Consider the following 26701-nt stretch of genomic DNA (forward strand, 5'->3'; position numbering starts at 1 on the left):
TTTTAATCGAATTAAATTCAACGAATTAAGATAAAACAACCTTAACATTAATTGTGCACATTAAATTGATAAGAAAAACTTGTCAAAAAATCTTCATTTTAATAAAACTATAATATATAATCACATATACATAGGTGAATAAATTTAGAAATTTTCAGTTACCGTTCAAAATCGGCTTTAAAGAATAAAATCATTCCTCGTATTTAAAGTACCTTTTGTTTCTCTATATATGTCGAAAATTATTGGAAATATCGAAAAATGTTTTATACAAAGGTTTCATAGTAAAAATATTACTCTATTTAACCACACTAATAAAATTTAAAAAAAATGATTTTCTTCTAAAATTTTTTCAAAAATTATTTCTTTTTTCACTTCTTAGAGTCCTTTTCAGGCAACTAAAAATTACTATATTTATTTATTTAATTCCTCTTTTGCCCTACATGTATAAAGTTTTATCAAAATCTTTTCAGATTCGCGAGGTTTCCTTGTTAGAATAATATATATTTTATGTAATAAAGAAATATTACTTTCAAAGAAAAATAAATAGATATAATGATCACACAAATGCGATAACAGTAAAAATAATTTTTCATACATAAGTGCTAATTGCATATTATATGTAAATATATTGAAATAATATGAAATATGAAAATTTTTTAATTTAAAAAAAATAATAAAATAAAATCTGCAAAACATAAATATATTCAAGTCAACAGTACTTAAAATAATTAATATTTTAAGAAATAATTATAACGCGCATTATGAATTTTGTTTTAAAAGTAAAAATCTAACTAAATCTTTAATAAAAAAATTAATTTAAAAAAATATATAATTTTTAATTTTTATAAACATTTCTTTATAAATCTTTATAAATTTCTTTAAAAATCTATACACAAACATTTAGTTTATACGTGTACAAACTAAATAATTATAAATGTTAAATGTATATATTATATATATATATTAGAAAATATATCATGTATATGTGTATGTGACCCATATAAATGTAGAATATTATATACATTTTTCATTCTATTACACACAATAATATAAAGTAGCACATCCTATCATATATTTAATGTTATCAGTCATAGGTGTGAATAATTATCTACATTTATATATAATATATATATTAATAATTTTCTAACCTCAAAAGTTGCCTGGCTTCCCGTGTTGTCGCCTGACGCTTTCCCGGGCTTCTTTCTTCTCTCTTCTCATCCTTTCGTAGCATCACTCACTCGCAGAAATATTAGTCTCTTACGATAGCTCGGCACTTTATACGACACTTCTGACACTTCCGAAATTAATCATCTGCGGTGCACAGATTTATTACGTCGCTGCGGAAAAAATAATACCACGAAAAGTCCGATTATTATCTGTCGAACCAAGCCGCGACACCCGTGACGATCCTTCTTGCAAGCACTGAATTTTGAAGGTTATGGGAACTCGAGGATCGCGCGGCTAATTTCACGCTTACACCTGTTGCTCCGGAACTGCACTTTTGCGCACTTTGCCGCATTTTATACAAAACACTATACGTTCGTGTTTCAGGATGATTATTAATATAAATGAGTGAACATGTATAAGTTTTAATTAAAGATATATAGGGTGGTCCTTAAGTAAATCCTGAAAATTAAAAAATTATTCTTTAGATAATTTTATAAAGAAAGATTTATATATACATTTTTGTCATAAAAACGGCTTAATTAAATTTCTGAAGCTACAGAAATTATATTATTTTTCTGGGATTTTGAAGACGAGCCCTTAGTCACTATTAACGCGCAGTAAATTTTAAAAGAATTGGGACCGAGATTTCAAAAAAAATATAATTTTTTGTTAAATATCTTGTATTTCCAGAAGTCGTTTATGTAATCATCTGAGTATATATAAACATTTCTTTATAAAATTATCTCCATTATTTCTTTAATTCTCGGGACATATATTAGGACCACCTTGTTTATCCACAAAACGCGAATTATTCAAAAAACTAATTGTCATTTTATCAATTTGCTCACGGTATAGATTTCGATTCTATAAATTGCGCGAAATATACATTTCAACAAATTATCGGTCTGAATTTCTCATGAATTTATATTACGTAATTGATAGATATTAAAATACTAAGTTAATTAATTAGATTACTTGCTAATTAAATGCATCGCAATCGATCCGTTTCGTGGCCTTTTGATAATGACCGAGAAATGTCGGCAATGTCGATATTTTGTACAATAACGCGTAATAAAAAAAGAATCAAATAAGACGCAAAATTATCCAAAAATATACACAGTCAAAATTCAATAATGTAAACATATTAATACATTTTCGATTTATAAATTCCAAATATAAGTACTATTATATAAATATTATAGTATTAATATTTAATAATTAATGATGTACAAGGTCGGAAAGTAACTGTATATCTATTTCAAACATTAAAATAATCAAGTTTCTTCATCAAAGATATATCATGAGGAGAATTAAAGAATATTTTCGATAACAAATTAAGGTTTATATTGGAGGTCATCCAATATCTTTCATGAAAAAAGATAATTCGCTAATAATGTTTGATAGATATTTTTTTTTAATTGAAATAAATGTATAGTTCCTTTCCGAGCATCCTGTATTAAGTCTTTTATTATTTAAATCACTCAGCGAATCGTATACTATTCATTTAAACCGAAAAAAAAACAAATTACATTTAAGAATGTGTAAAGCATACTTTAAAACTCGAGTTGAAATGCATATATTTAACTAGAAACATATTTGCGAGTATCACAGAAATAATAATCACCCATAAATATCTAAATTAACCCATAAATATCGCGATAAAATGACAATGTATCACTATCATACCTTATCACATTCATTTCCATTTCAAATGAATATAACATGAGAAATATATTCATATATTTATCACTCGTTTATCGCGCGAATTAGTTAATTACGCAGATTGATAATAATTACAACAATCAGAGAATAAACACGATTCCGTCCTCCCGCGATCGCGTCTCGAAGAGTTACTGCGGCACAGAGCTAGGAATCTCGCGTAGATGATGACGTCATCAAGGCCACCGCCAAAAATGTAAACAAAGCGCGCTAGGCGCGCAAAATATACATGAGCGTTAAACACAGTCAGTTTATTGCCCCCCACCGTGAAATATTTTACAAAACAATCTAGTGCGATTTATCTTCCCCTTGTGTCCTTGATTATTCGATTTATATATTATTGTGCGTTCTTGACTTTTGAGAAAATAATGAACAAGGTAAAATCGATTAAATTCGAATTTAAACATTAAAGAAATAATTATTTCTCATAATTAAAAATAAAGTGATAAGTTACAATTTAAATTTGCCGTTTTATGTGATTCTTATTCGAATAAACAAATTACGCGATATGTATACTTTGATCGCTTTTCTCTGATTTAATCATTTAAAATTAAAATAAAAACAAGTAAATTAGTAAATTAAAGCAATTATAAATTAATATTTGTTTAGATATTTAGCATAATAATAATATAATTTTAATGTATAAATTTATAAATAATATATTTTATATTAATGCATTTTTTCGCCAATTTAAATATACATAAATTTATATCTTATTTGCTTATTATTAATTATTATTTGTAAGGATTGCAATAAAACAATAATTATTAATTTATAATTTTGATTCCTATTATATTTGCTCGATTATTCGATTCGTATATTATTCTGCATTTTTAATTTAAAAAATAATAAAAATGATATTAAAATCAACTCCAATTAAATTCAAATCATTAAAGAAACAATTATTTCTCATAATTAACACAATAAAACGATAATTTACAATTTGAATCTGCCGTTGTTTTTTGATTCTTATTCGAATAAACAAATTACGCAATATGTATGCTTTGATCACTTTCCCCATGTGATTTATTTATTTAAAATAGAAACGAAACATTAAAGTAAATGGCAATTATAAATCAATGTTTGTTTAAATATTTAGAATAATAATTATTGTTTTAAATAGTATATTTCACATTATCCCATTATGTTTTCACCATTTAAATATTAATTTGCTCATCATTATTTGTTTGCTTGCTATTAATGATTGCTCGTAAGAATCACAATGAAACGATAATTTTGATCTTCTCTTTCCCGTTTTTTCTCCTTCTTTAATTAAATGAATAAGTCACGCGTTTCGAGATCTATTGTCGCAATATATATGTAATTATATATTATTTATGAAGAATAATTATCCTCATATTAATAATTATCTCCCGATACTTGTCGCGTTTAAAAGAAGAATTCGATTTTTCACTTGACACGTCATCAAATTCTTTTTTTAATATATATGTGAATATATACATGTATGCACAGAATATTAAATTATAAATGTATTTTAAATTATAGATTATATATTTATTAAATAATTGTATCACACACACACATGCGGAGCTTTTCATTATGTTAATTATTCAGCTCTCGAGATATGATTGTTTTACTGCACGTCCTCAATCTAAATTATATTTAAATCGTTGAAAAATTAAATGATAATTATAATAAATTATTTCTCAATACTTGTCATTATCGTTGTTCAATATATGGAGAGATTGTACGAGTTATATCGTTTGAATAACAATAAAACGACCTTATATCTTAATAATATTCTGAGAAAAACGATAATTAAATGACAACTGTGTGACAATTGATTTGTTACTGCCTCAAAATACTTAACATTTTATAATACAAATTTAGAATTAAAAAATATTTTTTGTTCCTTCCTGCATTTCAAAGTAATTTCGATGTTTGGGGCAATATCATAAATGTGTATTTAAATAATATAATTTATCTTAGTTTGAGATCAAGATTATTTGTATAAATTAAATTAATATTATTATTTTACGATTAATTTTTTCTTCTATCGAATGTACACTTTTTTTTTAAATTTGGGATTTCTTAATCATAATTTCTTAATTATACTTAAATAATATTTGGCGCAAAGGAAATAAATGATGCGCTTTGTAATATTTTAGTAATATAAAATATATAACTATAGAAGTAAATAATATGAATTCGAATATAATTTATAAAAAAAAATAAATAAAACAAAGTATTCTTTTTATCGTATCTATTATCTTCACAAGACTTATTAATATAAAAGAAATAAATAAATTGTTTATAATAAAATGTTAAATAAAATAAATATGAATTAATCTCAATAAAAATCTAAAAATAAGATAGCTTAATCGCAACGTGACGACGAAAATTTACGATGATATATAAGCAACATTGTGCACTAAACCGGCATAATATGCAAGTATCTCCGAACGAGCTTGTAAGCATGTTACGGATTTCATAACGTCATAAAATTTCGTCTCCCTTAAGAAAAATAATCTTGCAAACAAGAAAAGAGACATGGAAAATGATAACTCAGCTGAGATATTTTTGCAAAAAGACTAGAAGACGGCATTTTAACAATTTCCTCGTCACCGGACATTTCATATCCTCCTTTTATCTCCAGAATACGCATATGTTAGTTTGCATAGATCTACATGTGCAGTGAGAGAATGAAAACCAACGTGGATCTTAAAGCGAGGTAGATCGGTAGAACGTCGTCGGAGCTGAAGACGACCGTTTATACTCATTCTTGCGTCAATTTTGATTGCAAAATAGAAATTTGTAAATCCTAGAAACAAAAAAATTTGAAAGGGAAAATTTTATAGGGAAACTGAAAAGTAATTAATTAATATATTATCAGTAGCCATGGTGGCTCTGGAACAAGACTGTTTTCTATGACCAAATTCTGTCCAACTCGCACAAACGAACGTAGCCGTGTAAACGCGAGAGTGTACATCTTTGGACGTTTATAGCCGCAGGCCAGCTGCACACTGCAAATACACACTGAACATTCGTAAAAACATCACATGTATGTACGCAAGGGCTCCCGTGAATCGTTTATGGACGTACATGAACGCGAGAAGCTCCTGTTCAAATCTTTCTTGGAGCCAAGTAATTAATTCACGAGTTTCTCATGTAATGCTTTAGATAACATATCAAATAAATGGGTTCTCTCAGAAAAGTATATCTGTAAATCGATGAGAAATTTTACTTCTTTTTTTTTACTACGATTCTATCTCTGTATTTTTTTAAATAGCCTCTTATCAGCTATTTTCGCTGTAAAATTTAATGAGAAAAGAATAAAAGTATAACTTGCAACGAGCTTCAAAATAAATCTCTTTCCCTCAATATTTAATAATAACATCGAAAAATATAGTAGAATTAAAAAAGCCCGATGAAATTTGAATTTTGCAAACATAGTGGATCATTTTAAAACGTATCCAGAAATAAGTCTTGATCTGCAGTTGGACGGGAACTTAATGGCAGACCATTGGATTCCACGGAATGCTGCTCGCCAGCCACTTGGCAATCCGCTCAAATACGGCTGCATCTGCGCGTCCAGAAGCCGATCGGACTGCCTATCTTCTGTTCCATCTCACAATCCGCTCGGTATCCTCTTCCCAGGATGGTCGTGGGAAACCACATCCTGGCGTGACTCCAAATTGCGTGCAAAACCATCAGTGCTAAATGCGAGGGGAGCCGAATTGGTGGACGAAGAGTGAGAGAAGCAGACGGGGCTGATGTATACCTGCCTGCCGATCGCGATCGATTGATCCCTCGCCGCCGCGAGTTGAAAGGCAATTAATCATTAATGATCCGCCGTAAAAGGACGACAGCGACGGCGGCTTTTAGCAGGGGAGACTTTTGAAGTACGGTGAAATGTACGATACAGCTAATTCACTGATAATGAAATCGTATTGTCGCGCGCAGAAGAAGCATTTTTTTAAAAATCATTGCCTTGCATTTCTCTTTCCCAAGTTAATGGAAGGGTCCAGTCTATTTTGGAGTCTATTTTGATTTAAAAAATCGATTTGTCACATTTTCTGAAAGTATGTTTCTGAAAGAATACATGGTTACAATTTTATTGAAATATAAAAAATAAAATATTTGCAAAATTAATGGTGTTATAAGACTCTAATAGTAATAGGATAGCGCGCGTGTCTTCAGATGGGGTTGAGAAATTTAAATGCATTTTCTGCAACGTTTACAATGTTGTTTTCAAAATTAGTATGACAGATATTTTGAAAATTAATATATCGAGAATATATATATTTTATTTAGACTTATATATATTTTAATTTTTCTTTTAAATGAAAGAGAGTATTTTTGATAGGAAACCGACCTATAAATTAGAATTTAGAAACGTAATACTTAATATTTTTCTGACTTTTTAAAGAGAGAGAGAAGTGAAATAATTTTAGCAAAATTGAAACATCTAATTTTAAACTGACGTTACATCGTTATTTTTTAATTTCTTTTAATAAAATTAAATTCCAGATTAGAATTAGAATCCAGAAAAATATCTTACAGAGTAAAATTAAATCGAGATTTTTTTTTATTTCAAATAATTATACGAGGAGCAATCTGTCACTTTGTCAAATCATGCATTCTTGAACACGCTATGCGCAAAAGCTCGTCCTGCAAAAAAAAACTAAAATATCCAAGATTTAAAAATACTGACGTATACTGTTTATATATAAACATTAATTAAACATACTAAAACTCCAAAAATTTCATTAATTTTTCATATTACTAGAGTGAAGGCTAGTTTTTAACTCCTCACTTATATATATTTTTCTCTAAATTATTCTTTGTTAAATTCAATGAGACGATAAATTACATACTTTCTATTGTTTTCACTCAATTTGAGACACTCGTGATTTTTCAATAAATATAAAATCTACTTGAAATATATATATAAAATCTACTTGTTGCCGTAAGTTACACGCGAGCGTAAAGTTCGAAGCGGCGCGACACCTCAATCGTGTCTTTTCCGCAATAATTGACCGGTGCCTCACCGGCAGTCCAATTACGCGCGAAGATACTTACAATCAACCCAATAATTGTCGCCGATTGCGGATAGCTCCGAGGCTGCAATATTCGTCGACGACGCCCGATACATGGGGCGATGCGCCAGACGTAATTAGCTCGACGACACCGCTTCTAGATTTCAATTTCGTCGGCGGATTAAGTGTCCGATGCTGTCTACATTTTTAATAGATCTAATGTATTTTCCACCACGCACATCGCCGGACATCGAATTCGCATATTCATCGCAATTATATTATCCTTTTCGCATGTTAATCTTTTTTTTCCTTCATTCGGGAATCAATTTGATCGTCGTTAATGTCGCTTCGCAATCTGAGCGAGCCCGTGAAGGACAGAATTGACTCTGGTCTGGCGGGAAATTGAGTTCTGGATATGAAATAATTAATGCCACCTAGCAAGTGACACGGATGGTAAAGCGTGTCACCGCGTTACGTTCTCCACCCGCTCCTTCATCCGCAATCCCTAAGCGCGGTCCTGCCATCCCACCCTCTCTATCTCCCCGCTCTCCCCACGATCCTTCGTTTCACCTGCGTTCACCCCCTGCGTCCCTCCGACCGTCTCACCGCCGTCGTTTCCGACCATAACTCAAAATCCCTCAGGTGTGCTAACCGCGTATGCCAGCGGTCACGTTGGAATGTTAAGCCGCTGAGCTTCCACCATTATTAAGCCTTGTCCACGTTCACAGTCGTTGCACGTGCGCCACGACGTACACACATGGACTTCTCTCCACGCAGGACCGCACTGGACACGCGAATCTTCGGCACAAACGGCGTAGAATCGTCCCACTTCTGAAATTTGTCATCGCGGTAATAAATTTGTCAGCCGTAATAAATTTGCAGTTGTAAAATAAATGGAGCGGCCAGGAATAAGCCGTCGTTAAAATGTACCAACCGTGATGCTTTCAAGAGATTCTCCGACATTAGAAGCGCGAGAAGTGATGAATTTTTAAATAGGAAAAAGATGATACTTGTAAAACGTATATTTTATAAAACTTTAAATAACGTTTGAAACAGAAAAAAGATAACGAGTGTCTCTTTTGAATAAAAATATTTTTTTTCGTGAGAATTATAATTTTCAACTTTGATTTAAAGCAGTAATTTCCTGCCTCGGCAGGAAAAACGTCCTCATTGCTCAGATATAATGAGCTTATCAAAGTATTACTCGTGTAATTATTGTAAATATTTAATCAATATTTTTATTGAGTTATGTAAAATATGTATTCTTGTGTTTCGTTGAATTTTATAATTTATTAAAAAATTATTTTTATTGTTTATCTGAGACATTTTTCCAAAGTCCGAGAGAAAATGCCCTCTTCAATATTTTCAAAACGTTGATCTCATAATTAGAATATTTCAATCAATCAAAAATTATTAATTATAATATTAATAAATCTTTTTAATAATATTAGTAAATTTTAACTACCAATAAAATTTATTAATCATAAACGCATTTAAGCAAATATTACATCGCTTTATATTCTTAGACACGTACACATTTAATATAAACGATACAGAAAAGAAGTCGGTAAACTTTTCCGACATTTGATTGGTCGTTTATCTGGAACGGAAAAATTATTAATTCAAACATCGTCGAAATAAACGCTTATATTTCATTCATATCGACTGTGAATATAAAGTTCCGCGGTGTCCCGAGAAGCTCGGTACCGAACTTCTTCTTCGGCCAAATGTGCCAAATTGAAGCCGAATTATAACTTTCCTGCGATGTGTCAAACCGAACTCGAACCGATCTCAAATGTAAAGTTCGAAGTCGACTTTTATAAGCATAGTTCCCTGCTTTCATAAGATCGTCCTACTTTCAGTTTGGCTTCTCCACTCTCACACCGATTGATACCTAACAATCAGGGGATTCGAAAACTTAACTATTCATACCTCATCAATATCTCAGTAGTGAATCTTAAAAGTATTGAAGATTAACAATTTTCAAAAGTATTAAAAGTTGAACGTATAATAATAGAATGTTTCTTAAAATTATTTTTTTTTTTTAAATTTGTGGCATATTAAAATTTTCTTTTACTTGAGGTTATTTAAGTAACAAAAATTTTAAATTTTATTAAGATATTAATATCTTTTAATATATATCTAAAAAATTTTTAAAAAATTTTTCAAAATTAAATATAATTTCTATAATAAATTAATCTTATAAATTTAATTTAAATTCAAATAATTTATAAATTTAATGTATTCTATAATAAATTAATATTTTAATCCGATAATTTATAAATTTATATAAAACCATATGTATAAATCAATAGAAAATTTATCTCGAAGAATATCTCTCATTGATTATTAAATTATAAATTAATCTTGGAGCTGACAAATCCAAAAATATTTATATCAGCTATTACAAAACAATTGTTTACAGATGTAAATTTTGACTAAAAACTTTAAAAAGCGAAATGAAAGAGCTATAATAATAAAATATATAATCTTAGAGAAACAAACATAAAAGAGTTTTAAAAAATCCTTAATAAATTTTCGATAGATTTATAATTCGAAATATGTATATAGATAGTTATATTGTTTTTTCCAATTTTTAATCAGTCACTTTTATTAATCCTTCCATTAATTATTTTATTTAGATGTTTTATTAAGATGTTTTTATTTAAAATTATTTAAATAACAATAATTTTAAATTTTAATTTTTAAATTTCATTAAAATACTAATATCTTTTATATATATATATATATATATATATATATATATATATATATCAATAATATATCTAAAAGTATTTCAAAATTAAATAGAATTTCTTTAATTAATATATCTTATAAATTTAAAATGTGAGATAAATTATGTAATATATTAGACTCTGATGTGTAAATTTATATAAAATTATATATATAAGTCAATAAAAAATTTATCTCGAAGAACATTTCTCATTAGTAACTAAATTATAAGTTAATCATAAACTGACAAATCCGAAAATACTTACATCAACTATTACGGTTGTTGGCACGGACAGAAATTTTGTTCGATTAAACTTTAAAAGAAAGAAAAGAGGCTACGTAAAAGATACAAATTTAAATAAACGAATATAGAAGAGTTTTAAAAAGTCCTTAAAACTTACGCTAAATCTATATAATTCGAGATATACATAATTATGTATTTTTTTAGCTAAAAAGCTAAACAATTTTCAAGCAAATGATATTCTATCCTTCTAGATTTCTAAAAAAACATAGTATTATATCATTATAATATCTTCGCGAAAACTAGGTTACCACAATATTTGTTAACGTCACAATGGAGTATAATCGCGGCTATAATTGCGCGTTTAACTCGGCGAGCTTTCCGCCGTTCCATATCAAAACAGCGAGAACTCGTCCGTTCTCGGCGGCCGCTATGAATTATCCGTCCCGTCGTTCTGTTTTCGGACGTAACCGCGTCGTTTCATTACGCGTAATAGAGAAATCTTGCGCGCGAACTCTCTGCCGCGAGAGAGAGTTCGCCGGATCCGGCAAAAAGCAACTCGAAAGGGATTCTGCCTCTAACGTAACAGCCAACGTGGGACATACATATACAGACACGCCGAAAGCTCGGTCTCGCTTTTTGCCATGCCAGCCAATTTGTCGGGGCCGATTCCGACAAGTCCCGGCAAGAAAACGTTTGACAAACGTCCGGATATTCCCGCGGTAGGACCAGCTTGGGTTTCGCCCCGAACCTGGCCAAGTCGTGATCCTCCTCGAAAGAGACGAATGGATCTTGGACCAAGTTCGACATCCTCGTCGTTAACGATGGCCGCATTAATTTTGATTAGCCGTCCTTATCAATTGACAAGCAGCCCGCATCGAGCAGCGTATTCAGAGAGTTATCCCGTATAATATGTGTACCGTGTACATATCCACCAGGATGTAACGGAACGTGGAAAATTCAGGCGTCCTACAGTTTGATAGAAAAATCGCTCGTTGTAATGAATCAAACGTGCTTTTTATGCATCTCGTTAACAATTTTATGAAATATACATGACGACGTGTATATGCATTTTTAATGAAGAATTAACCCAGATTTTTACTCAGATGCGACGTATTTTTCAGTGACATGATTAACGACTCCGCGACTTTTAGTCATCATTTAATATTTGATTGTTGAAGAGAAATAATCATGAAAATTATATAAACGCACATATATAATTACTTTCCTACAAATCAATTATATTGCAATTTCACACACTTGTTAAAGTGTAGCAAAAAAAAAATAGAAAAGTATACTAATGTATTGTTTTCCCACGTTACGTCAATTACAGCTTACCCGGCGGCTACGCAAAGTCGGTGAGAAGAAAAAAGGAAGGCGTAAGATAATTTTGAGCGACGGCGTTAACGAGATTTTAATATGCAGGTAACGCGAGGAAGGAAAGTCAGAAAATACTGTTGCCCTTTTCAGGGAGTCTATCGTTCGCGCGCAAAAGGGTTGGAACGATCGTAAGGGGACGGAAACGGAGGCACCCTTCTCTCCTCCCCCCCCCCCCCCAAGAGAAGAAATCGTCCTCTCCACACTGGCACGTTGAAAAGTTTGCGTTTCATCCATTTTACGGGACCTCTCGGCGAGCTTTCGTTCGTCCCCCTATAAATCAATTCGTATCACCTCCGACCTCCATCCTCATCACCGTCATCCTCGTCTCGTCGAGGACTCTTTTTTTCTCGCCTCTTTGTAAATTGCCATCTGGGAATTTTCACAAGCGAGCCGTCTGTCGCAAAGCAGCTTGTGTGTTTGTTGAATCTTTATTCTACGTACTTTCTTATTCAACATTCATTTATTAAGGTATACTCTAGCAATATGAAAAATTGATGATTTTTAGGATTTTTTTTAAGAATGTTAGAAATTGATCTTTTTGACGTTTTACACATATGATGTTTTACATGATTTTATTGATGTTTAACAGTAAGTCAGTATTTTTAAAAAATTAAATTAAATCTTTATAGTTCTTCTTATTTTATTCAATATGAATCTTTTCGCGTGTTAAAAAATGCATGATTCGACGCTATTCTTCATATAATTGTCAGAAATGTTAAAAAACTCGATCTAGTTTTATTCCGTAGAATGTTTTTGGGATACTCAATCTAATTTCACTAAAAAAAATTAAAAAATAATATTTAGATGTTTCGATTTGGCTGAAACTTTTTCAATTCTTGAAGAAAAATATTAAATATTAGGTTTCTAAATTCTAATTAGATTTAATATCCCAAAAAATGTTCCCTTTCATTAAAAAAATTGAAATTATTCGATTTATTAATTTTCAAGATTTTCTATTTTAAAAAATACAGTGTTTTAAGAAAAACGCGTTTAAAGTTTCGCAAGTTCAATTCAAGACATGCACTCTATTCTATTCAAAGTCTTATAACACCATCATTTTGCGATTTTTTCAATAAAATTCAAACGACGTATTCTTCAGATATTATACTTTTATAAAGAAAATAATAGATTTTTTTACCATCTACCTTAATAATTTTAATCAATTGGATTACGCGTTTCTATTCCTCAAACAGCACCTCAATTTCTCCCGTTCGTTGCGACGTTTGCATAAAGAAAATTCTTCAGATTCGCAGCAACACTGTCGAATAAAATTCGCGCAGCGCGCTTTTTTCCCCTGAAATATGTTCTGCCTCGAATTCTGCGAAAAATAATATTTATCTTGCGGCCAAAATAACATACGCCGACTGGTATTACAATTTCGATATAATATACGATCGATCTACTCGCAATTCTCTATCAATTTCAAATTTCTGAATTTGAATTTTGCGCATCGCACTCAAGATTAATTGCGATGCACACGTTGAAAAATCATCAAAATATTGAAAGATATTAAGGCATTCAGAAAAAAACATTAAGAATAAGATTTCGACCAAGTTTTTCGCGCGCGAGAAATTCGCGTTCCTCGCAGCAAAAAGCTTCTTTCCGTAAATACCGTCGTCGATTTAGCGCGTAACCTCCTCTTAACAGTTTCGGGCGTCTTGACAAGCACCGGCAGTAAGGAAAATTTCATTCTGAATCCAGCCACGTACAACAAAATAGTTCTACGATTGGGCGGACTTGCGAAATAGCTTGGAAACGATGAGTTCCATATACTCGGCCGGCACGTGTATTCCGTACGCGTATGCTCCTTTCTTTTTTTTTTCTTTTTTTTTACTATACACACGGAGAATGGGAGCTAATCCATTCGTTTCGCTGCAGCGCAGTGTGTGTCGTTTATCGCAGAATTTCGAATTGAATGTAACGTTAAAATTGCTCGCGTAAAAATAAGGTAAGCTTGAATATATTTTCTGCAAAGATGCGAAGGACGGTCGCGTATACAATATTCGCATTTGTTGTAATTATTTCGAGTGGAATAGAAATCTCTCACGTGTGCATTATATCGCGCACGTGTCATATCCATTATCGGGGAATGAGAGATTTCTTTGCGTTTAATGAAACACGTATGGTATTTCGACGAACGTACATCTGTGAAACGGAATTTTTTCATTAATATCCGAAATGTGATTCGCTCATGTACAAGTGAATAATATTACGCTTTCGTCAATTTTGATGACCCACATATATTAGTTTAATTACATTCAATTTGCATATAGAATTCGCACATCGCATCTCCGTAACTTCATCGTTATCGACTCAATCGAGTTTCAATTATCAAATTGATCATTTACCATAATTAATTAACTAGCCATACCACTTATATAAAGTACTAAATTTTTATCTATTTAACGTGAATGAGCAATTCATATATTTAATATTCAATTACTTTACCACACAGCATCCTATCTTCATAACTCGTCAAATTCAAATAAAGTCTTTTTCAAATCATAACTTTCCGATACATCAGATTTTTACAAACTGATTATTTATCAAGAGAGATTAAATATTTATAATATTCAAAATATCAAATCATATATATATAAAGTAATTGTGTACAAAATTAAGTATAATAGCTTAGTTATTCTATTAATAATATTTTTCTGATGATTTTTATTAGCTGGAATTCGTATATTTAACATTTAATTGCTTTACTATAATATCCTATGTCATAATATTAAAGTATAATGCAAATAAAGCCCCGCTTTCTCAAATCATAACTTTCCGATATCATCAATTTTTATAAACTGATTATTTATCAAGATTAAATATCTCTCCATAATGTTGAAAATATGAAATCATAAAATGTTGAAATTAAAAAATAACTGTTCAGAAAATTGTGTTAGAGTGTGTTATTCTCTTTGTAATATTTTTCTAATAATTTTTATTAGTCGGAATTCGTATATCTACATTTATTTATTCTACTACAACATCTTATGTCATAAAATCAAATGTGTAATGCAAATAAAATATTACTTTTTCAAATCATAATTTCAAATAACATTCCGATATATCAATTTCTTACATCTTGATTATTTATCAAGCTTAAATATCTCTATATAATATTAAAATATGAAGCTATAAAATAATCGTGATATTAAAAAGTAATTGTCCAGAAAATTATGTTATAGCGTTATTCTCTTTGTAATATTTTCCTGATGACTTTATTAGCTAGAAAATCAAATCTTTAAGTGTTTAAATTACAATAAAGCTGTTGAAAATGAAAAGCTTTTTGCGAATTAAGCTTCAAAGTTAATGAAGCAATAATGAATATTGGAGAATTATGTGTCGCTTTATTCCAAGTACACTTTACCCCAACAGAATTTTAAATTGCGACTACGATATCGAAATATTTATGATACAAATAAGGGTGACGATAAAGACAAAGACTCTCGATTTTCTTCTTAACGTACAGTATCGGTCAAAAGTATCGCATCATCTTAAAAATACAAAAAATGCGCGCAAGTAAATAAAGTTTTTTATTCTTTTAACTGTTTTTCTCATGTGCATAAAATATGTGAAAGTGTATTATCTGTTATTCAATTTCTAAAATTAATTAAGTAATATAAAATTATTATAATAATTGTTTTGATACTGTTTAAAATGCGTTATATTTCCAATATTTCTTAATATAATTTATATGTCAACAGTACGTGACATAAATATATTATCTATTTCTCCACTCTATCATTTTTCTCGATAATTATAACAATATTTGCAAACTAAAATGCTGAAATCAGGTATCAGTAACAACTTTAAAAAAACTGTTATCAAATGTACAGTATGGTAGACTATTTTAAACAATCAAAAATTAAATTTAATATTCCTGTTATTTATTATATAGTTTTTAATTTTTACGATATTAAAGCATAAAAAACAATAATAAAATATAATCTGATATAATATTTATACATGTTTTTTCGATCATTATAATAATGACTTATATTTCTATAAGCGATGCAATACTCTTGAGCGGTAGTGTACATATTTTATTAAAAAGTTCAAGTCACCTCGCGCCCAAGTCCGCGTGCATATTCTCGCTCCCAAGTTTCATTTCTTTTCTTCGAGGAGCTTTAAAGTGTCGGAGCCGCACGCGTATAGAGATACAGCAATAGTTTACGAGTCCGAATATCGATCCTCGAGAGTTGAAGGGAGTCCTCTCTCGCGCCCACCATCACTCCAGGTTTGCGCTTACTCGCTCTTGGCTTCGACGCAGCCGCCTAAATGCACTCGATCGGCTCCTAAAATAGAAATTGCATCCCCATCGCGAAAGGGCCGTAAGAGGAAAATTCTCGCCGCGAGGGTGAAAGGGAAGGAAGGGTGGCAGGGAGCAGACAATCGCGGTAAGTAGCGCACGGGTTGACACGCTCCGGGAATGTCTTCGCGCCAACGCTGGAACACACTGGAGCTTTCCGAAGATGTGCTCTAAGGTTGCCGGGGGATCGGGGGGAAGGGAAGGGAAGAGAAGAGGGAAAGAGGAGGAAGGAGGATGGCTGATGCGAATTGAATCATGGGGGCGTTTTAGCGTCTACGTGGCCCGCATTCGAAATTTCGGCGCCCCCGAACCCACATCCAATATACCCCCCTTCTCCCCCTGTCTCGAAGCGCACGTACACATCGGCACGTATGTGTAGACACACATAGGCATGAGGACGGAGCTTCAAGGTTCGGAGAAAAAAAATGGATACGTATTTTCGATTTGCAATTCCGCGGCTCCTGATCCCGCGGCGCGTACGTGATATATCAAAGCGGAAATATCCGTCCAAAGGTTCGCCCGAAAAAGCATTAAAAATACAGATTGGCCGTTAAAGCAACGTATCGTGAAAATAATTTGTGCACTCTCAATCTATATTCAAAATAATAGGTATAAATGTAAATTGAAGTTTTGTTTAACCGAGCAAATTATTAATTTGTACAGCTAAAGGTGTCATATATTTAATTCGTTAAAAAATTAATATAAATAATTAAATTTAAAAAATTATAAATAATTAAATTATAAATTAATAATAATCCAATATGCTGACCAGAGTGTAGTTCAAGAGCATTTTATCCAGCACCCTTTCGATCTAACGAAAATAAAGATAAGTACAAATAATATTTGTACAGCTAAAGGTGTCATATATTTAATTCGTTAAAAAATTAATTCAAATAATTAAATTATAAATTAATTAATAACAAGCCAATATGCTGATCAGAGTATAGTTCAAGAGCATTTTATCCAGCACCCTTTCCATCTAACGAGAATAAAGATAAGAGCCTAGACTTTACATACATTCGAATTCCAATCGTGTCTACCAAAAAAGATCGCGTTCGAACGACGAAAGAGGAGAAGCACGCTTATCGCTCCGTAGTTTATGTCGTCCACCATACGCGTATCTGACCACCTCCGGCCAGTGTGTATACGTTCCTTTCCTATTCACGAGAAGGAGAAAAGGAAATCCGATAAGAAGGAAAGGACGGGTGGTTTCGCCCCCGCGAAATCGAGACGGAGGAACGAAAGGAGGGACGAGGGAAAGGAAACGCAAGAGGAAAAAGACGAAGAAGGTTCCTCGGGACTGCATCGATTTTTAAACTTGCTCGACCGTATGCGGGAGGGGATGGCGAGGAACCGAGGGTGGGAGGGAGGAAGGGAGGGTGTATAGTAGCGACCCTTTCAGAATTTGTCCGATTGAAAATTTATCCGATGTGCACGGTGTATCAAGCAGTCGCTATTTCTATCGAGGCGTGCGCGCGCCCTCGTCGCTTTATTCCTCTTCTTTTCTCCTCATCTTTGTTCCTTTACTTTTTTTTAAGGGCGCGTCTTTTTTTTTCGCGAACCCCGCGGGAGATTCTTTTTTTCTCAGCGCCGGGACCTTCGACCCTTTCGTGCCTTCGATATAATTCGCGGCTCGTCAATAATTCCAGCGATCGCGCGGGCAAAAGAGAAGGGGGAAAGTGGGAGGGAGTTTTTATCCACGACGTTATTATAAGTTATTTCGCATCGTGAAGAATTTCAGATGAACGAAGCTTCGCCGTTCGAAGTTTTGGAATTTTTTAATAGGGATCTGCTAGTCTTTTCTTCAGTGAAAATCTTCTGCCAACATCTGGTATGCGGAAACTATATATAAAACTCTGATAGAAATTGCATTATATAATAATGATTGAAAGAGATTAATTATTAATTAAAAATAATTCGACAAAATATTTAAGAGAGACAGAGAGATAGAGAACCTAAAGAAATTATCAATGATATCTACCAGCCTTTTCTTCGATGGAAATCTTCATCTAATATGCAAAAATATGGTATATAATTATGATTAATAATAATTAAGAATTAATAATATAATCATAAATATAATAAATAAATATATATAATATAATAAATATAATTATATATATGATAGATAATTAATATATAAATATAATATATACATATAATTCTGATAAAAATTGCATTAATTTTGACTGAAAATTATTAATGCAAATAATTTGATAAAATAATTAAAAGAAACATACAGGGGGAGAGATGGAGAGATTATCGGTAAATCGATGATATTTTAGAGAAAGCACATTTTCTAAAGATAGTTAAATCAACCGTATGTCGATTCCACTTATTTATTTGATTTGAGACAGTGGAACGTGCAAGCCGCGATAAAGTGTATCGTGAAAATCGCATCGCGAGTGTTATTCGCGCACACGGACGCAACGTGGCAATAATCCCGTGGAAACACTATTGTGGTAACGCGCGGAATCGACTGGGCCGCTTCTGATGTGATTGATATGGTCGGACAACCGTGGCGTATCGTTGCGCGATTACGATCGAAACTAGTGACAGTCGCGAACGTCTCTCGAGTCTCGTCTTGATCGTGTCTCACATAAATTTGCATTTGAACGTTTAAGCGCAAATAATTGCACGTACAATATCTCCGTGATTATGCATCGACGTATTTGAACGTTTGTTCGGTGATTTTTCAGGGAAAAATTATGAATCGCGAAACGAGTGGGAGATGAGCAGCTTTTGATTCGGATCGGATAAATTCGCGAGACGCTCGTCGCTCTCACTTGACGATTCGCACCGCTTCGGCGTAACACAACATTGCGTTAACATCGTATTTGTGCAATGTCTATGGTGTAACACGCATTACGGTGATTGCTCAATTCGGGAAAACGTGTACCGTATTTCCCCTTATAGCACGATTTTTTTTATTCACGTGTGTGGCTCAATCGTTGCGCAACCGCTTGAATTCCACATTGAATCACAGACAATTATATTATACGCGACATTGTTACATTATATTATATTACTATGATAACTATTATTTAACATGAAGTTAAACTACAACGTAATTAAATGCTTTAATAAACATATTTAAACTTTTTTAATATTACATAGCCTGAGAATTAATGCTCAGATTAAAACTCTAATCGGCTTTAATTTGAATATATATATAGATAAATTCTCTGATTATTCTGATCGAGGAAATAATTGATTCGAAATATTTAAACGCAGTTCAACGGGCAGTTAATCGAGTTTAATATAAAGTATCTAGTATAAATTTTTTTTGTCATATATTTTTATTTCATTGATCATAGCCTCTTGTGATTCTCCACTCATACACTTTCTATGTTTTAATTATTGGCTGTGCGCGTTCGTTTACAGTGAAACGAAAATAAAGTAAAATAAAACGTAGGAGAAAACGCGAGCGCGGAATCGGAAAAAATATCAACGGACGAGCAATCGGCGTTGATAATGAAGCGGCTGAAAATTCAATTAACGAAAACACGCCAATTGTTGAATCTCTTCCTTTTTTTTCAATTCCGACCACTTTCGACTAAACGGACAAGCTAATTCCTTTTCGCGAAATATATGTTGCGAAATATATATATCACAGGTTTATCGAAATGCAAATTCTCGCGATATGACCGAAACGAAATTATATTATAATTAGAGGTAAAAAAGGTAAATATTAATTGCGAAATTATGCTCCGGCTCGCGAATTCTCCTCGGTAACGATGGGATGAGAGAAATTAATTTACGCTTTCAGGATTTTGTGCCTGCCTGCGTAAACGCGCCCGTTACAATATGTAACGCGTTTGCACGTTTACGCGCCTGTTTCTAAAAGTATACATGCACACGTAATAACCGTACGGACGTGCGTGTATCATCGTACTCTATTTTCAGCCGAGTTTCATGCCTCTGAAATACGCATTATTAATAATAAATAAGGGAATGCGTATTATCGCATGTTATTGTCAACCCCTTTTATCTCAAACAGCCTAATCTCGCGTAATTAATTAATGCTGCTTTCACCATTTATATTTGGAAATATTCACGAATTGCGTATATTTAAAAATATGTCAAACATTTAAAGAACTGAACGTATAGTTCAGGCAAATATTTCCCAAATTTTGCAACAGAAATTTTATTAAATATTTTTTTTTATTTTTGAAAGAGAACAAAATCTAATGAATATTTATATCATTAAAATTGAGAAACCTATTTTGTTTTGTTTATTGTAGACATTACTTAAATCATTTCAAAAATTATCATTATTATACCAATCAATTTTTTTCAATTATATAAAATAATAAATTATTATTATTATATTGTTTATTGAAGAAATGTAATTGTGTGCCTGTAACATCTTTTCAATAAATATTATATGAAAAGATTACATTAAATAATATAAATTTAATTTCGATCTTGATCTTGATATTTTGATTTTGACAATCAAAATTATCTTGATTTTAATTCTTATTTTTATTTTTATTTTCATGTGTACACTTTATATTACTTTTATTTATTTATTTAAATTTTAATACTATGTTATTTTTATTTTTGTATATAATTGTAAGTAACATTAAATTGAATATTATTGTTATTCTATTCTTGTAGTCTATTTTATGATTTTATTTTACTCTAAACACTATTAGATTGTAAATTTTATTTTACTTTAAATAATATTAGATTTTGTTTTAGATATTTAAAAAGTTCATTTACATTATATAAAAGTTACAAATCTAAATCTAAAAACCATCCAAATCCAAAAGACATGAATTAAGAAATAAATAAATAATAACGTTAAATAATCTTCAAACTTTTTGTCCAAATACAAAGCTGAATATAAAGATATCAGCTTTAATTAAAAATGTGTTAGACATATTATAACAATCCCTTCTTCTTAACACGGTTCTTCCGACTGAACTACTACAAGGCTGTTTCTGCTCACGGACCTCGCACAGAGAAAACTTCAGATATAATATTCAAAATCCTAGGGCATTCTGCGAATGGCACGGCTCCTCTTAATTCAATTTAATTTGACTTATTAAACTCACCATCTGGCGGCATACACGCACACCTCGGATTATTACTATTAATAATTTTCCGAGTTCGTTTGAACGTTGAATATCGACCATCGATGCAAGAGCAAGCGATGAATTAAACATTATTTTCCCAGATTTATTTATCTTACTAAGTTATATCAATTCGATTTTTGTCATTTATTCCATAAACTACAGCTGTTATAAGTTGTAATAAAGACAAGATGTACAAGATAAATTTTAATTTTATTGTATAGATTTTACATAAGATTTATTAAAATTTTATATATTAAGTCAGTAAATTCTCAGATAGCTTGATCGCGTAATATATAATTTAAAATGTGCAGATATTTAAAATATTCGAGACAAGTTGAATGAATATCTCGATATCAATAAGAAATCAAAGATAAATTAAAATATTTAAATATTATGAAAACATGATAAAATTGATAATATTTCATTTTATATTGCGAAAATCAAGTGTAAGATTTTTCCAAATTTTGCTGGTATCGAGTTCCACTCGATTTGACAAATTACCTAAGAATTATTTATATCCGCATATTTAATTAACAGAACGCGATGTAAATATATTATCCTTAAATATATTTGTATATAATCACTATATTTCCATATATAAAATCGTATTCATTATTTTCGTTATATTTGTTTATTTTTTAATAAAAGGAAATATCTCTAATGCTGGAAAAACATGTTTTTCGCAAAAAAAATTTCGATTTCATGAAGATGATAATTGTCGCTGATTTGTTACCGAAATCATTGCTATCGAGAACTATTCGCAAGATTCGTTCCCTTCAACGTGGTCCCTAGGTTCGACAGATCGTTTAACTTTTCTTTGCAGATCGGTCCCGCAGGACTTGACTTAGAAACAAGGTACGTTCACTCAGGTCACTCTTCAGCTTTAAGATCGTTCCTCTCTCTATTGAACGTTAACCGACTTGTCATTTGGCGGAGAGATTTTAATATGATAAAATCTTTGGATCAATTATCTTTAATTGAACGCGATTATTTTAATTATTTTAAGACTTATAAGATTGTTATAGAAATTATCCGAACCGAATATTGCGGCTATTGATTTATTATTTATTCATTTGCTTATAATTTTCAGGCCGTTTTTTTATTCGTTGATTTATATTAATGTTTCGTCTATCTTTTTATGAGATATTTCCTTAGAAAGTGTAGTAAAATGCACAATGAATCTCAAATATTCTGTATTTTAATTAAGAAATATATAATCAATAAATTAGTAACTTTTAATTTATAATTCAAGGAACAAAATATTCTTTTTACAATGTGTGAAATGTTACGTGGCACATGGTAACAGATATATTAATTGTTACATAATGTTTGTTTAACATGTAAATAATTAAAGCGATCGTCCTGTCAAATAAGGCTATGTTGATAAGTTTGTAATTAGTGACATATTTGAAAAATTACACATATATAAATTATTTAATCTTAAATTGATTTTAATTGCAAATTTAAATTATTAATCTTGATTGATTAATCTTACTTCTTAAAAAGAATAAATAAATGTAATATTATATATTTAAAATTATAAAATAAAATCTTGTTTTCATTATTTTTAAGTTTTAGACTTTTTAAGTTTCTATTTTGTCCAAGAAAAATTTGCAGGATTTTAAGAAAGCAAGAAAAAATAATAGGTTATCTTTCTTATCGCAATAATTGAATTTTTTTATATCAATTTATTTTCAAATTAAATAAACAATTCTTGTTTCATTAACGATATATAATTTTAATCCTTCCGGAGTATGAAAATTTCGCGCAAAATGATATAATATCAAATTAATTTACACATAAATAGTTTCTTGATTAAATTGGAATAAATTATATTCTTTAAATAAACGTTAGATTTTACATATAATAATGGTCCATTCGAAATTAATTTGAAATGCAAGACAGAAAATATTCAGCCTGAATTTATATAAAATATTAATTTATTATAAAATATATTAACATAATTCAAGATGATAATTTAATTGTCACAGGATATTTGTGGCCATTGTTTTTCTCGGTATATTATAATTAAGACATGCTGTCATATTGTTGTCAAATTCCTTTTCGAAACACGATCTCGAGTATTGGAAAATATAATTCTCTATAATTATTACTTATTAATTAACGATTAATCAACTTCCGATAAATGACACGTATTTATATGATAGGTCTTTATCAAAGCGCGTATTTCTCGCGATTTATTCATTTATTATTTTAAGTAGAAATTGAAGCGATAGAAATATAAATTTATTTCATTGCAATTCTTATAGGTAATAATTATATCTAATAATACTTAATTATTTAGCTATACAAAATTTGCGTATATGCACATATATATGCTTCTCTGATTGTGTGTTTGTGAACCATGTGCATCTGCATTTCTATAAGAAGTATAAATTGCATCTATATGCAATTTCGTGAAGATAATATATATATACATTTATATTCCTTATAAAATTTAAAACCGTTACATTGATACAATAAAATGAGAAATCGCAAAATAATGTATTAATGTATTAATTATAAATTTAAATTTCATAAATGTAAAATGCAACGCAATGCGAAATAAAAAGTTTCGAAGTCATCTTTATGGAATAAAAACCTTACTTCGTTATTTAATAAATTTGGAAATATTGAGCAATCACATATATACAGAGTATATGTTATTGGATAATTTTGTTGCATTTGAGAACTGATGGTCCTGCGATCCCGTCTTTCCCCTCGTATATCTTGATGCAATGCTGTTATATATATATATTAGTTTCTAGGTCGTTAGTGGGCTTTCCGCTTATACAACTATATAAATGTTCTTCGGTGATGACGCAAAATGGCTTAGAGTATTGGAAATTCCCGTGAAATCCCATGTCAAAATAACGCAAGAGTGACGCGTTCGTATAGACGTATAAATTGCATGTTTAACGTATCTGACAAACAATGACGTCGGATCAAATTTGATCGAGAAAAAATTTGAACGAAAAAATTTATCATTTTTGCAATAAATTTAGAGTGAAGGATACTCGTAGATTATTATTTATTACAATTTGACATTAAACAATGTTTTTTCAACCAATTTCTAAATCTGTATATATGTTCTATGTAATCTTTTACGTTCTTCCTCAAAAATTTATTTTTACACGTGAATATTGTTACGTCTCGTAAAAGATATTAGAAGATAAAAATTGAAGTCTAATATTTTTATCGTGCGAAAAAATGTATCATATTTACAACAAATTTAAGATTAAAGGATTCTTTCTCTTTCTTTCTTTTTCTACCAAATCTACACTTTTCAAAATCTCCACAAGTATGTTAAATAAATTTAAGTGTCAATACTTCAGGATCATAGAAAATCGATAAAATAAGAAAGAAAATTCTTTAGAGATTTGCTTATTTTTGCTTTGTTTTGGAAAAAGAATCACAAAAAAACAAACAGAAAAGTTTTCACCAAAAAATGTAAAACAATTAAAATTATCAATAATAAATTATCAATTTATCGAAAAATATGAATATTGCTGATTATGAGATAAAGGTTTTAGAGCATTAAAATATTAAAAAAAGAGTGAATTAAAATTTTCCTAAAGTGAAATTAGAGGACCGTAAATAAATGTACGGAATTATTGTATCCTATTTATTTTAATTATCCACATGTTTATCTATGTATATATATATATATATATATATATACATATATATATATATATATATATATATATATATATATATATATATATATTTATACATTTATTATTTATTATATATATATATTTATACATTTTGAACAATACCTTCATTAAGAAAATGAATAGATAAAAGTATAATTAATAAAGCAATAAATAAATGAAAAAATAAAAACTTTTTTATTTCTTTTTGCAATTTTTTCCAAAATAGAGCAAACATGAACAAATTTCAAAACTCCAACTCCACTTTTTTTCTTACAATTATCGATCCCTTACACGCTCCTAAAGTTTTGACATTTAAATGCGGGATATTCTGTATTTCCTATGAAATCTTTTACATTATTTCTTGTTGCAAACTTTAGCTGCGAATGTAAATATCTAGCATGACATGCGAGAAGATAAAAAATTAAAGTCTAACATTATTAATCGTCTTGAGTGTATCCTTGATGATATTAAAATAGTACCTTGATTTAATATTAATAGTACCTTCTATGATTACGTATTAAATCATGCGTGTGCGTTAAGACTGATACAGTATGTCGTGTCAAAAACGAGATCTCTCAGCTCTCGAAGCTCTTTACCCAATGGTCAATTAGCTAATGAACAATGCGTTTTATTAATTAATTTGCCCCACGGTACTGTATTCGGCGCGCGGACTCCCCGGCTGTACTCGGAAATATATTGTACCGCTGAATTTAACTATTCGATAATATTGTCCCAGCGGGTCGTAGCAATATCCAAGATTCATATCCAGCTAGACTGAAATCGATGGTTCGATATAATTCCGAATATTTCACCAATTGCTCGTCGCACATTTAACGCGTGTGGTATTATTTATCCGTGCATTAAAAGTTCTCGTGTAGATTTTTGTGGTGTTTTCTCTGACGGTTTTTTTTAACGAAATTTCAATGATCAAATTCCATCTTTGAATCATCAATTTTTTGGGACACTTGAATAGATTCATGAATCTGACATTCCTCAAAAATGGCTATCCTCAAAAATGTAAGCATCGTAGACACATGCCGGATAAAAGAATAAAAGTATCAGCATCCAATACTTTTGCTTCTTTCCATCTACTTTTCTTTTATTAGAAAAAAAATTTATCTACCTGAGTGATAAAGTAATGTGATATTATCATATTTCAATTAATAGAGCAAGGTGAGATAATTAATTACGTAATTGCTAGAACTTTTTTTTAACATTTTCCATTAGAAATATTATATTCATTATAAACATTTTTACAAAATGTGTAAATATTGTGATAGTTAAAAATTTTTAAACTTTCATTGCAATATCTTTCTCATCTGATACGAGATATACGTAACGACAAAATCACAGCAATGAATATTCGAGGAAACTGAATTTGCTATCGTCAGTGGGAAGTTCTACGATTTCAT

General features: G+C 30.5%; 1 protein-coding gene across 4 annotated transcripts in view; it reads right to left on the bottom strand.

Moving 5' to 3' along the window:
- The window catches only part of Carpa (Carbonic anhydrase-related protein A), a 167896-nt gene extending 164884 nt beyond the window's left edge, over window positions 1–3012 (bottom strand). For all 4 annotated transcript variants that reach the window (XM_083086384.1, XM_083086383.1, XM_083086382.1 and 1 more), the window contains exons 1-2: window positions 2854–3012; window positions 1149–1626 (exon numbers count right to left, since the gene is read on the bottom strand). The gene's annotated coding sequence lies outside the window, so the exon portion shown is untranslated. The remainder of the gene's footprint in view (window positions 1–1148; window positions 1627–2853) is intronic.
- Window positions 3013–26701: the final 23689 nt, after the last annotated feature.

This window comes from Camponotus vicinus, unplaced genomic scaffold, assembly GCF_025532165.1.
Source record: "Camponotus vicinus isolate PSW18456_S1 unplaced genomic scaffold, iyCamVici1.0 SCAF_13, whole genome shotgun sequence".
Lineage (NCBI taxonomy): Eukaryota > Metazoa > Arthropoda > Insecta > Hymenoptera > Formicidae > Camponotus > Camponotus vicinus.